A 14,311-nucleotide genomic window follows, 5' to 3' on the forward strand; every position below is an offset into this window, starting at 1 on the left:
TGAATATGAAGGATACCCCATGATGCTATACTGGGTAAGGGAATGGAAGCCTGAATCAGAACTGAATGAATGGGAATGATTCTGATGAAATAAAATTTTAATTTAGTCATTAGATACTTATTGAAAATTAGTCATAAATAAGAAGAAAGCCCTTATATAAAACAAAATATGTACTTTATATGGTATCAAAGAACTGGAGAGAAAGTTGAGGATTTCCCAAACAAATGGAAGCTTATAAATGTAATTGAACACAATAAAATATTACCATGCAGCAACAATCTGGAAAATACAGAAAAACATGGAATGACTTCAATGAACTGATTCATAAGGAAGAAGAATCAAGAAAACACAATGATTAAATAACATAAAGGAAAATTTCAAAATTTCATTAAAAAAAATCAAGAGTTGGGGCAGCTATTTGGCACAATGGATAGAGTAGCCCTAAAGTCAGGAGAATAGGTGTCCAAATCTAGTTTCAGACACAATACTTCCTAGCTATGTGACCCTGGGCAAGTCACTTAATCCCAATCACCTCAGCAGAAAAAAAAAATCAAGAGTAAATGTTGTAAAATTAGAAGGAACAAGCATTATCCCAAAGAAGATATATGAAAGAACACCTCCTCCCCTACTTCTTTGCTCAGGTGGGTAGTCTATAGGCATATAATATTTTTTTATATTTTTGGACTTTCCCTTAATATATCAGTTTTGATTTTTTTCTTGATTTTTTTAAAGTTAGAAGGGGAGGGGAAAAGACAAAATAATCATTATTAAAATAATTTTTAAAAGATTATCTACAACCAAAACTTTGTAGGAAAGGCTAACAACTCACTTATTTTGTGGTTTAAATTGGGCTTTCTATACATGAGTTAGCACTGCAATTGTTATTATTCTTTTAATAGAAATAGGGAAACCAAAATTAAGGGGACGAATTACTTGCCTAAGGAAACACAGGTAGCAAAGTCTAGTCCAGAGAATTGGTAATACAGACAAAAGTTAGAGCAGTTAAAATGACAAAATTATTGTGGGTTGAATGGTTTAGTGAAAATTCATTAATCAGAACACTTGGATTTGAGTCTCATCTATGTCATTAATTAGTTAAATGACTGTAGGCTGATTGCTTTTCTCTGCACCTCAGTTTCCTCTTTAGTGAAATGGGGTCAGTGAAAATACTACCACATAATGTTTGGGAGGAAAGTACAGGAAACATGAATCTCTCTCTTTCTCCCTCCCATCTTCCCTCACTCCTTCCTCTCTCTTTTATTCCTTCCTTCCCTCTTTTTCATCCCTCTCTCTCTCTCTCTCTCTCTCTCTCTCACACACACACACACACACACACACACACACACACACACACACACACACACACAGCAACTCTGAGATTGGTGCCATAGGTGCAAGTAAAACTAAATTTAACTAAATCTTCAAGTGGTTAATCATTTTGTCTTAAGTCAAACAGCAACTAGATCCAGGATTCACATTCAGGGTCTGCCTGATTCTATTCTGAGTCAAGCTCATTGATTCTCTGACTACACAGTGTTAGAGACCATATAGTCCCTTAGCAATGAAAGTTTTAAAGAAAAAGTTGCTATTTATAGAGTGCTTTCTGCTTTACATATATTACTTCTTGATTTCACAACAACCCTGGGATGAAGGATTATTCAAGAACAACAATGGCAGCAGATCTGTGATTTCCTTTAGGTAGAATTAGGGATCTTTCTGCCCTGATACTGATGGGAACATGCTTTTTAAGTTATCTTTTAGAGTTGCCTAAGGCACAAATAGTGGTTAAGTGTTTCTTAAGAATTTGCTATTTGCTGAGTGCCAGAAACTGTGCTAAGTCTAGGGATTCAACACAAGGCAAAAGGAAACGTTATGAAGGAGCTTACAATCTAAGCTTAAAAGACTAAGGAGAACCAGGGTCCCACAGCTAGTATGTGTATGAAACACTATTTCAACCTAAGTCTGCATTGACTCCAAAGGCCAGAATCTATTCACTTCTGTTTCATTATAGCTACCCCTTCCAGTATTATTCCCCATTTTACAGATGACAAAGTTGAGGCTCAAGGATGTTATCTCCTTCCAGGAAAATGTACATTTAGATTTTTTTTTTTTACTATAGACAGTTCAGTAGCTCTGGAATCAAAAAACTTGGTTTGAAACTCTTTGATAGTTCTTATTCTTTTGACCTTGGACTTAACTATCATCAACTTCAGTTTATTCCCCTGTAAAATGAGAGAAGTAGGACAAGAAAGCCTCTGATAGTCCTTCCAGCTCCAAATCTATAATCCTAAAAACTACAATTGTCAGAGTCCACACCTATGACTTAATTGATAGAATGACAGGCGAGGAAACTCTTTACCAAAGCAGGTCAGCATTTTCTCTATAACTTAAGAGATTGAAAGTATTACCCAGAGTTCTGATTGGCCAAGGCCCCACAACCAGCATAGTGGAGACAGGATGTGAGGCCAGATTTGTCCTACTTCCTAACCAGCACCCTCCTCTATACCACCCATTTCCTTAAGCTAGATTTCTCTAATCATAAAAGCACTTCCTAGGAATGGATTCAAATCCCCCCCCCCCCCAATTTGGTGGGCTCCTCAATGAAAAATGCTTTATACTTTTCTTCTATGTGGTCAGGCATTAAGTACCTACTATGTTCCAGCTTCTTGAGGGCAGAATCTGTTGATTAATAAGTAATTAAGTCCTCTCACTCCTGTCATATAGTTAGTAAGAGACAAGATTCCCACAAAATCAATAATCAAGAGCGTACATGGGGGTCTATTCTTCAGCTCTCTGTCCCTCTGTCCACTACACTAGGCTGTTTCAGCCATATCCTAGCTGGGTGACCCTGGGCTAGTGAATTTCTCGGGGCAATTCTGTTTGTAGCTAGCGGATAATGTGCTGACATACGCTGGTAAAGGAAGTTACCTCACCTGGGAGCTCCCTGTACAAATAAAATCACAAGTACAGTCCCAGCCCCTATCGTCCCCTACATGCCTAGCACTGTGCTGGGCGCAGGGAGAACAAAGACCAGTGACGCGGTTCTTGTCCCTGGCCTCTTTGAGCTTTTGGAAGGCCAGCGCTCTTATCAGGAAATCTCGGCTCGGTAGCCCTGATGCCCTCCTCCCTCTCTCCTAGCATCTCTTCCCCGCCCTCTTAGTTACGCGGTTGCCATGGCCACAGCACCTGCGCCCTGAAGCGGCGTCCCCTCCCCCTCTCCACCTGCAGCAGCCCCTCCTCTTGCCGCTCCTCCCGGCCTCCAGTGCGCGAGCGCGCCGCCGAGCGGACAAGTCTAGGGACCCAGGGCAGGCGGGGGTGCTCCAGAGATCCGGCGCCTGCGCCTTCGCTCCGACTCGCTGTCCCCCTAGCGGCAGCCGTTGGCGTGGCAGCTGCTGTTCCCAGGTTCAGCGGCGGCCCCGGCTTTGCTGGGCAAGAGTCCGGGAGTGAGTGAGGGCGGGGGGTGGGGAGGGGGGAGAGACCGCTTCGTGTCCAGCCCCGTGTGTGTGTGCGCGCGTGTGTGCGCGTGTGTGTGCGTGCGGCGGGGAGGCGGGGATCCCGCAGCCCCAAGAGCAGCAGCAGCCCCAGCAGCCTTAGGAGCAGCAGCAGCAGCAGCAGCAGCAGCAGCAGCAGCAGCAGCACCAGCAGCAACAACAGCAGTAGCAGTGGCAGCGCCCGCCGCCACCGCCGCCACCGCCACCGCCGCCGCCCGCAGGTGCCCGCTCACTGATACCGGCTGCCGCCGCCGCCGCCGCCGGGCCGAGGAACAGCTAGGAACAGCGAAGAGGAGGAAGAGGGACACTGTCCCCCCACCCACGGAGGTGAGTCTGGGCGCAGCATCCTCCGCCCGCCCTGCATCCCTCCATCCTCCTCATCCCTCCCTCCTTCCCAACATCCCTCTCTCCTCCCTTCTCCTTGCCACCCTTTCTTTCATCCCTCCTTCCTAGCCCCGTGGTCCTTCCCTTCCTTCCCTCTCTCCTCCCTCCCTCTCTTCTTTTCTTTCCTCGCATCCCAGTGTCCTCGCTCTCTCCCTGTACCCCGGGCACTCAACCCTTGTCTCTGACATCCCTTCCCGTCTTATTCTTATCCCAACTGCTTTCCCCCGCCCCCCAGTCCCTTTTTCCTCCCTGGGAGCATCCCTATCCACTCCTGTCCTGAATCAGAAACCCCGTGCGCTTTGATCCCCGCTAGATCGCAGAACGATGCCCATCTGCTCTTTGGACCACTGGAAACCAGGATCGTTAAAACATAGATTTAGAGCTGCAAGTTGGGGTTAGTCCCGAAAGGGGATGGGAGCTTAGAGCTATTTCTTTTCTTTTTTATTGGCTCTTCTCTCCCCACCCTCTGGACTGGAGGAGGACAAGGATCACTTGGACATGTTGGCAGCAGCACCCTATTTCCCTTTTATTGTCTGTTTTTTTTTTTTAAACCTTTCTTCCTAACCCCTTTACTCCCTCTCCTACCCCACCCCGTCCTCAAGTATTAATTTATTTGGTGTAGAATCTGCACCTTTCTGGTGTGGTCTCAGGAATTTTTAGTTAGGTTTCCTCTCTCCGCGACTCTGATTGTCTCAATGAGGAAAACCAAGGAAAAGAGGGGGGGAAAGGGAGAGGGAGAGTCTGGGGAGAATGACGGGGGGGCGGAGAGGAAGGGTGGTGACAGTGGAAGGGTTTTGTGTCGTTTTCCCCCTAGGCCTCTTTAGCTTAAAAATTTCAAACCACCCGCCTAATATTTGGCTTGGAATTGAACATGGGTGTTCTTGGGCTCTGTCACACCGTCTACTTCAAAGACAGAAAACTCTCCAAACTTTAATCTGTGTATATGGGTATAACGGCAATCTTATTCTTCGTGGACTGTTTGAATGTTGTAAAAAACAAAACAAAAAAAAATCAAACTAGGGAGAAAGGTTTTGGAAATGACAGGAATTTATGTCTATATAAATGTATACATGTCTGTATAAAATAGACTAATATAAAATATACCTTTGGTCTTCAGGGGGTTAACTCCAAAGAAAAATAATGGTTAAACAGATGAGGGAGAGATAGAGTTATACTTCATATGCTTGTAATGTAGCATTACTTTGTTTTCAAAATGGTTATATCGGCAAAAGGGATCTTAGAAGACATTTATTTTCCTAATTATTTTTCAACTTAAAGGGAAAAATAAAAAAAAAAGAAAATCATTCTACACCTGCTAGTCATTTGCATTGGTTGAGAGGGCTACCAGTATGGAAGTTATATTTACTATGTGAATACAATTTCTCTTAAAAGCAGAGTTTGCATTCATCGTTTCCCTATAACGTCCTCACTTTAACCCATAACCCGCAGTGATCGGACCAATTTTCTCTTTTCTAGCATTGAACTCAGAAGTTTATTTATATTTTGGCATCACAGACACATCCCAGAATGCTTAGTATTTATGGTAAAGAGTGAAAATACCAGAAGCCAGATATTTAAAAAATATTTGTTTTGCTAAATTTTTGTATCGACTCTATCACTAGAAAAGCTGAAGATCTGTTTCACTTGTGTTATAAATATAGCTATGATGTATTTGGGGAAGAGAGGGGGCTATAAAGATGTATCAGAATATATGACAAATTCATTAAAAACTTCTTGCGAAAGCAGATTTGTAGAATAAATTATTGATTTTTGATTTAGGAACTATTATATGACATTATGACATGTACTTTTTATGGGAACACAAAACAGTGGTCCAAAAATATTCATTGCAAAAGAACTATTCCCCAGAGGAACTTGTTTTATGAAGAGCATATACAATTAATCAGTCAAGGCAGTGTTTGGGGAACATTTAGTATATGCAGTGATTCCCCTCCCCCATTGTATATAGTAAAGTTGCAATTACAATTATGGTTTTGCTGATATCATAGCCCATGAGACAGAAGCTCAGGTGGTCATCCAGCAGTATTTGAATCATGAAATAGAATTCTGGGCTTTGGAGATTGTATTCCTTAATATTACAATTGGCAAAGAAAATGTTTTCCTCCTCCTTCTATTGAACCTCCCCAAAAGCTTTTGGATTCAGTAAAATACTTTGTTACTATTTTAAAATTAGTTCAGACAGTGCCAAATTAATTTTAAATCAATTTACTAAAACTCCAAGGCCCCCCTCCAACTCTGAAATGCTGTTTTCTCCAAATCCTTTTCCCTCTGTATGATTTTGGAAAGAGCTGCACGTCCTTTAATGAACAGCTGTACCGTCCCCACTGCTCATTCTTTGCTAGAGTTTTTTAAGCACAGATCTGTATTTCTTCAGGTATTTTCTGTGTTCCAATTCTTTACATTGTATTTGCAATTGAAAAAATATGTTTTTTCTATTTCTCTCATTTAAAAACAACTTTAATTTAAAAAATCAAAACAGGTTTCTTTTTTCCAACTTGAAAAGTTTTGTTGATATTAAGATTTTACAATAGTAATTGAATACAGTAAAATTTATCCAGGAGAGAAAATGTAATGATAACATACAGATTTGATAATAACCTAAGTTATCGAATGAGTTAGTGACCTCCTACAACTCTGTCTTCAATTACTTAGTCGTTTACATACTGACAGTTGTTTGCTCAGTTACTTATATTTCCATAGGGTCAGCTTTAGAATTTTGGAGAAAATCAAGAATTTTCAGCTAAGATTCTTCTACTCATTGATCCAAAAATGTACACATTTTAAAAAGCATGTAGTATTTGAGAAATCTGTTGGATATACAATATTTTGCCATTATCTTATAATGCTTTTAGCACAATCCTAAAGTTAAAACATATAGATAGAAGTATAAAAAAGATACAAAATGACATGATTCACTGTCCCTGTAGGATCTATAGTCAGTAAGCTCTGCTCAAATTCACAGGCAGATTTCAATGAGGGCTAGAGTTTCCAGGGAAAAAGTAGAATGGAAACAAGCCTTGAAAGATGGATAAGCTTTCAAACAATTAAATAAACAAAGAAGTGTGTATTTAAGGTGAGAAATGATCCAAATTGCCTAGGCTAGAATGAACATGACAGCATATTGAGACTTTTCCTTGAAGTTTTGCATTGAGATGATATATACACACACACATACACACATAAATACATACATACGTATGTATAACATATTTGTATTTAATATATTTAGTCTATATTACATATATTTAATATATATGTTTAATATATTTAATATATATTTTAATGTATTTTAGAATATTATCTGAGTCAATTGACACAATAGATGGAACATTGGACTAAGAGGCAGGAATACCAAGTTTCAAACACTTAAAAGCATGACTTTGGGGGTCATCTAAATTTCTTGCTGCCTCAGCTTCCTCAACTGTAAAATAAGGATACTAACAGCAACTACCTCCTAATGTTGTGAAGGATTTGAGTGAGAGATTTCTAAAAAGTGCTTAGCATAGTACTTTGCACATAGTAGACACATAATAAATTTTAGTTTCCTTCCCTCCCTCCTTTCCTTCCTTCCTTCCTTCTTTCTTTTCTACCTTCTTTCCTATCTTCCTTCTTCCTTTTCTTTTTTCCTTTCTCTCTTCCTGATATGGATATTTCTGTGCATTCTTACTGGCTGTCTCTAGACTTGCAACTCTACTCTCCCTTTCTAACTGAGCCTTTAAATATTTCACTTTCTTAAAGACTCAGCTTAACAACACCTTCTATAGGAGGTCTTTCTAGATTCTTGCCCTCCTGGGGATATCCTGCTTTTTATATTTTGTATATTCCTATTTATATATTTTTTGTTTTTCCTTTTGGAATCAAGCTTATTATGTCAGGGACTATTTTTTGCTCCTTTTGTATTTCTAGTATTTAGTTCCCATTCTGGCACATGGCAAGAATATAAATAATTATTTGTTGATAGATTTTTTTTCCAGCAAGAGATATTGAGCCCTTTGTTACTTAGGTATTGTCAAGTAAAGATGGATAAAGATCTATTGCTCTGTGACCCACTTGATAAATTAAGGCTTTTGTCCCCCTGATGGTGCCTTTTAGATTCTAGGGCTATCACCATACATCTGTCATATATGAAGCGAGCTTTAGTTAAAAATACCTTCAGTAATGAAACACACTAGATTAATGTACTTATCCATTGATAAATCTCTGCAAACATCGATTCAGGCACTACTTCCAGTGGTACAGATCCAAACCTGCCTAGACCTTCTCATCCTTCATGGCATTTTTCTGTGTTTTCTGGTAAAGTCTTGTCAAACAACTGTATTAGAAGTCTTCATCTAAAACTTATATTACTTGAAGGACACAATGGATCCCATGGATAAGATCATTTATTGTTGAGCCCCTGGGTTACTAATGTGCTTATTTTTGTACCTTTTAGAATTCCATAAGTTTTTCTGCCACTTCTCAATGTTTCTTAATCAACAACATAAATCAATTAAAATTATTAAATACCTTTCATATACCAGGAACTGTGTTAGTTAATGGGGATGCAAAGACAGAAACAAAAAAGCTTCTATTCTTAAGGATCTTGCATTATTTGGGAAAGATATAATGTCCGTAAATAGTAGGTATATCCAGAATATATGCAAAGTACTTTTGTCAGGAGACATTAGAAACTGGAAGGTGAGGAGATCAGGAACGATTTCTTATAGAAGGTGTTTGTTCAAACACCTCTGGAGGAAGCAAGGGAATATGAGAGATAGAGAGAATGTGGGAGTATATTTCTGAAATGGGAAGGAGCCAGCATAAAGAGATGAAGACTGGAAGTATAGTGTGAAGATTATAAAAACCAGTTTGGGATTTATGAAGGAGTTGGTTCAGACTGTGATGAATTTTTTTCCTTTTTTATTAAAGTTTTTTATTTACAAAACATACACATGGGTAATTTTTCAACATTGACCCTTGCAAAACCTTCTGTTCCAATATTTTCCCCTTTTTCCCCCATCTTATCCCCTAGATGGCAGGTAGTCTAATACATGCTAAATATGTTAAAATATATCTTAAATCCAATATATGTATACATCTTTATACAGTTATCTTGCTGCACAAGAAAAATCAGGTCAAGAAGAAAAAAACTGAAAAGAAAACAAAATGCAAGCAAACAACAACAGAAAGAATGTAAATTCTGTGTTGTGGTCCGTACTCTTCCCACAGTTCTCTCTCTGGATCTAGATGGCTCTCTTCATTACTGAACAATTGGAACTGATTTGAATCATCTCATTGTTGAAGAGAGCCACATGTGATGGACTTTTAAAATGAAACCTAGGTATTGTCTTTCATTCTAGAAGTAACTGAGCAGGCATTAGTTTATTGAGAAGGGGATTGATACAGTCCAGTTATTTTAGGAAAAACACTTTGGCAGTTTTCTATATGCTAAATTTCTAAGAAGGAAGATTGAGCCAAGAAAATGAATTAGAATATATTTCCATAGTTGAGGCAAGAGGAGATGAGGGCTGGAAGTAAAATGATAGTTATGTTAATATAATGAAGAGGAGGATAGACTAGCAATGTTGTGGAAGGTACAGCAATAGATTAAATATGAAATTAAAAGTCATATGCGAGCTTTTGAGGAATAAATACAGTGGAAATCAATAATACAGAATGGAGGTTGGAAAATTTTATCAAAGTGATAGATGTTTTGAAAAATTAAGATAAACCAAACAAAGCCTAATGACTCCATAAGGTAGCAATAAATTTTATGATATAATTAAAGGATTGAAATGTAGAAGACAATATTAATATTCTATTATCAAAAAATAATCTGTTCTATAAAACAAATCAAAGGATAATTTAAGAATGACTGGTTTCCCTAAAATTACTATAAAACATGTATTTAAAGAAGTTAGGATAATAGCTAACATTTATAGCTATTTTAAGTTTGTGAAGTGCAGTAAATATTATTATTTTATCTTTGCAAAAAACATGGAAAATAGGTTCTTATTTTAAAGATGAGATCTAAATGAAGTTAAGTGAATTACCCAGACTTTTACAGCTATTGATAATCTGAGGCTGAATTAAAACTCAAGTCTTTATGACTCCAAGTTCAGTGCTCTTCCTAATCTGCCATGAGACCTGAAGAAATACTCCTTCACTTATAAGAATCAAAGGGCATTTCTTCCTGAAAGAAGCTAGGGAATAAAAATTCCCAGGAAGGTCATTGCCAAGACTCAAAGCTTCATAACAAAAGAAAAGAATACTTTAAGCAGTCAGAAAGAAAGAACTCAACTTACAAGGGTCCCCTGACAGGATCACAAAATACTGGGCAATAAGTGAATGCATCTTGTATTTGTTTGATTTTTACAGTATTCCAAAAAACAAATCCTAAAATGGTTTAAAAATCATGAATAACTTTCCTCATATGACAGAATATAAACATCTGGGAATGGATGAGATTGTAGATTTAGTGAAATTGAGAACTTTTAGAACTTTTAGTCTTTCCTGATGAGAAAACCAGAATGGAGTAGGAAATTTGAGTTGTAAACCCAGGAATCAAAAAACACTTAGAATTGTCAATTATTTTGAGTACTATGCAGGGGCTACATTATGATGAATGCAAATGGGATGAACTTACTCATGAAATGGAAAAGTATAATAATGTATCAGCAAATAGAATCTGAGAATATGTTGCTTACATGTAAAATTCACAAAAATTGAAAATGATGGACTGGGGCAGAATTTATTATATTTCATGTGTTTGCAAATAAAATGTAGCAATCATGGCTATGGCAAGGCAACAGCAAAAGTAGACATAATTAGAAGAGCTAAATAGAGAAAGTACACTAGTTATCTTTTTCTCAGTAATATTTTATTTTTTTCCAAATACATGTAAAGATAATTTTCAACATTAACTTTTTAAATAATAATTTTTTTATTTTAAAAATACATTCAAAGGTAATTTTCAGCATTTACCCTTGCAAAATCCTTGTTTTCCAAATTTTTCTTCCTCTCTTTTCTCCATCACTCCTCGCCTAGACAACAATTAATCCAATATATGTTAAACATATGCAAATATTCTAAACATATTTCCACATTTATGATGTTGCATGAAAAAAATCATATCAAGAAGGAAAAAAAATGAGAAAAAGGCAAGCAAACTACAACAAAAAAAGGTGAAAATACTATGTTGTGATTCACATTCAGTCCTCCCAGTCCTCTTTCAGGATGCAGATGATTCTCTCCATGACAAGTCTATTGGAGTTGGCTTGAATAACCTCATTCAACATTAATTTTTGTAAGACTGTGTTCCAAATTTTTCTCCCTCCCTCCCTTATCACCTCTCTCCCCAAGAAAGCAAGCAATTTTTATAGCTTAAATATATATAGTCCTTTTAAACATATTTCCATATTTGTTATGTTGTACAAGAAAAATAAGACCAAAAGGAAGAAAATTATGAGAATGAAAAACCAACCAACCAAACAAAAAAAGTGAAAATACTATGCTCCAATCCACATTCAGTCTCCATAGTTATCTCTCTAGATTCAGATGGCATTTTTCATTCCAAATCTATTAGAATTGTCTTGAATCACTACCTTGATGAGAGGGTCCAAGTGTGCCACAGGTGATCATCACATAATCTTGCTGATACTGTGTACAATGATTTCGTGCTTCTGCTCACTTCACTCAACATCAGTTTATGTAAGTCTTTCTAGGCCTTTCTGGAATCATACTGCTTATCGTTTCTTATTGAAAAATAATGTTTATCATATTCATATGCCATAACTTATTCATTCATTTCTGAAGTGATGAGTATTCACTCAAATTCAGTACCTAGCTACATAAAAAGAGCTGCTATAAACATTTATTAACATGAAGCCTTTTCCTTCTTTTATGATTTCTTTGGAATACAGATGAGTAGTAACATTGCTATATCAAAGGGTACAGTATACTAGTTATTTCAAAGAAAACAACTTTTGGAGAAACCAAATGAATTTTAAGAAAAATAGACAACAAAGTATAATAATGTAGCATCTCAATATGATCCTCTGAGAAATCAATCTAACATAGATAAACAAAAATGAAGTTAAAGACTTCAACTGATTTGGAGAAATTTAGATATGACCCATATCTTGTGATTAATATTTAGGAATAGAAATCACACATATACACATAAATATATGGATAACAAAATCTAAATAAATTTTATTCAGTTTACAAGTCAAAAAACATTGCTAATGTTGCTGAAAAAAAAAAGCCAAGAATGAGATAGCATACCAAACTTTTTGGCATGTAGCCAATATAGTCCTTGGGAGAGGAAGTAACATCTCCAAAAATTGTCATCAAGAAAAGTGAAAAGAAGTATAGCAATGAAAGATTGGAAAAAACTATCATATGCATATAATTCTTTTTCATCTATTTTTCTTTAACATCCAATTAACTTAAAAAGGGAATGTATGTTAAATATCAGTATTATTTCATTGATTCATGCCTTTAAACTAGTGTGTTTTCCCTAGTTACATGTAAAAAATTAACTTAAAAAAACAAGTTCTATATTCTGTACCTCTTTCCTTTCTCTCCCCCCTCCTTGAGAAGGCAATCATTTAGATTATACATTTGTAGTAATACAAAGTTTTTCTATATTAGTCATGTTACAAAAGAAAACACAGGTACCCTTCTAAACATTGAATAGTAATAAAGTTTTTTTTTTTTTAAGTATGTTTGAAAAAGCATTCAGACTCCATCATCTTTCTCTGGTAAAAGAGAACATTTTTCATCAAAGGTAATTCAGAAAACTGGACGTTCAATGAACTTGCAGATACTCAGAACTTTGTCTCAACCAAACTTGAACTTAATAGAAAATCTAACATATAAGAGCCAACATCAAAGATTAATTTCAAGGCACTCAACAAGGACAAATTGTTTTTTTTTTAACATAGAAATGTATATTATAGATTTTAAATGGACATCTTTAATTGGGTAGCTCAAAAGAAAGATTGGGACTAAGCTGAGTATGATCTGACTCTAAAAAGTAAAATTAACTAGGAAAAGGTATAAATAGCAATGAGCAAAAAGAATAAGATGCAGAGGAAGAATGGATACAGAAACATTGGGGAAGAGGAGGGCTGGTAATTCTGAAAACCTACTAATATCAGGAATATGTTAAATAGGAAAAATCATATTACATATATATATATACATATGTGTATACTATCTATATTTGTGTATGTTTGTAGGTGTATATATACATGTGTGTATATATGTGTATAAATGTATGTGTATGTATATATATACACACACATACTGTGAAGAGTGGAGCACCCTCCAAAATCTATTAAAAATAAGGGGGGGGGGAAGAATAGGATAAGGGGAGAAGGAATAAGATAAGGTAAAGTATAGACGGGTATGTAGATTTATGGCATGGAATAAAGTATGTAGATTAATGGGAAAGGAATAAAGAGGAAAGGAAAAGGTGAGGGAGAAAATAAGGGAGGAATCCATGCCTGAGGTTCAACAAACAAGTTAAGGAATAGAATTAGAGTAAAAGAGTTAGCAGGGATAGGAAATGAGAAATATACATAAACACTGTAACATGGATCAAGAGTAGAATTAATTAGAAAAATATTAAGTAGGGATAGTAATCATTCATTTCAGATAAAATCAAGTTTTAAGATTCAGTTAAGAGAAATCTACATTATATATCAACCATATTAATATTGTTTTAGTTGCATGTCTATATCTATAAATGTATATGCATATATGCACATGTATATAGGTATGCATTTAAGTATATATGTATCTATCTGTATATATAGGTGGGCTGTGCAGATATGTGTAAGCATTAAACACACACAATTATCTATGTCTATATGTATATGTAAATATATCCTTCGTTATCTGTAGCTTATTTGGGGAGGTAAGAAGGATGAAAATGGGAAAAAAAGAATAAAGCAAAGTTAGTGCATGGCAAAGAACAAAAGAATAACCTACAAGAAAACAAAGATGGACAGTCATGAATATATAATCTCTTCTTTCATATGCTTTATTTAAATAGAAATCTATTGATACTTATTTCAAATCTGCCCTGAAATTCTGCTGGGCACATGGCAATTTTTTTTTTCTTTTTCTTTTCTGTCTTTCTTTTGTTATTTTGTTTTTTTCTTCCTTTGAATTTAGTTTTAAATAAATAAATAAAATGAAATTGAATAATACAAAGAAGGGGCAGCTAGATTACACAGTGTACCTTAAAAATTGTTTCAACTTGAATTTTTCTAATCAACAGTGATTTAGAACATTTTTATATGAATAAAAATAGCTTTGGCTATTCTTCTGAAAACTGTCTGTTCATATCCTTTGACCTTTTATAATTTGGGAAATGACTTATATTTTCATAAATTTTCTCAGTTTTCTATATATTTGAAAAATTG

The 14,311-nt window shown here is 36.1% G+C and overlaps 1 protein-coding gene across 2 annotated transcripts in view; it reads left to right on the forward strand.

Annotated features, from left to right (window-relative positions):
* Positions 1–3,657: 3,657 nt before the first annotated feature.
* Positions 3,658–14,311, forward strand: part of CTNNA2 (catenin alpha 2) — a 1,447,481-nt gene continuing 1,436,827 nt past the window's right edge. For both annotated transcript variants that reach the window (XM_031957116.1, XM_031957117.1), the window contains exon 1: positions 3,658–3,818. The gene's annotated coding sequence lies outside the window, so the exon portion shown is untranslated. The remainder of the gene's footprint in view (positions 3,819–14,311) is intronic.

This window comes from Sarcophilus harrisii, chromosome 2 (genome assembly GCF_902635505.1).
Source record: "Sarcophilus harrisii chromosome 2, mSarHar1.11, whole genome shotgun sequence".
In the NCBI taxonomy this organism is placed as follows: Eukaryota; Metazoa; Chordata; class Mammalia; order Dasyuromorphia; family Dasyuridae; genus Sarcophilus; species Sarcophilus harrisii.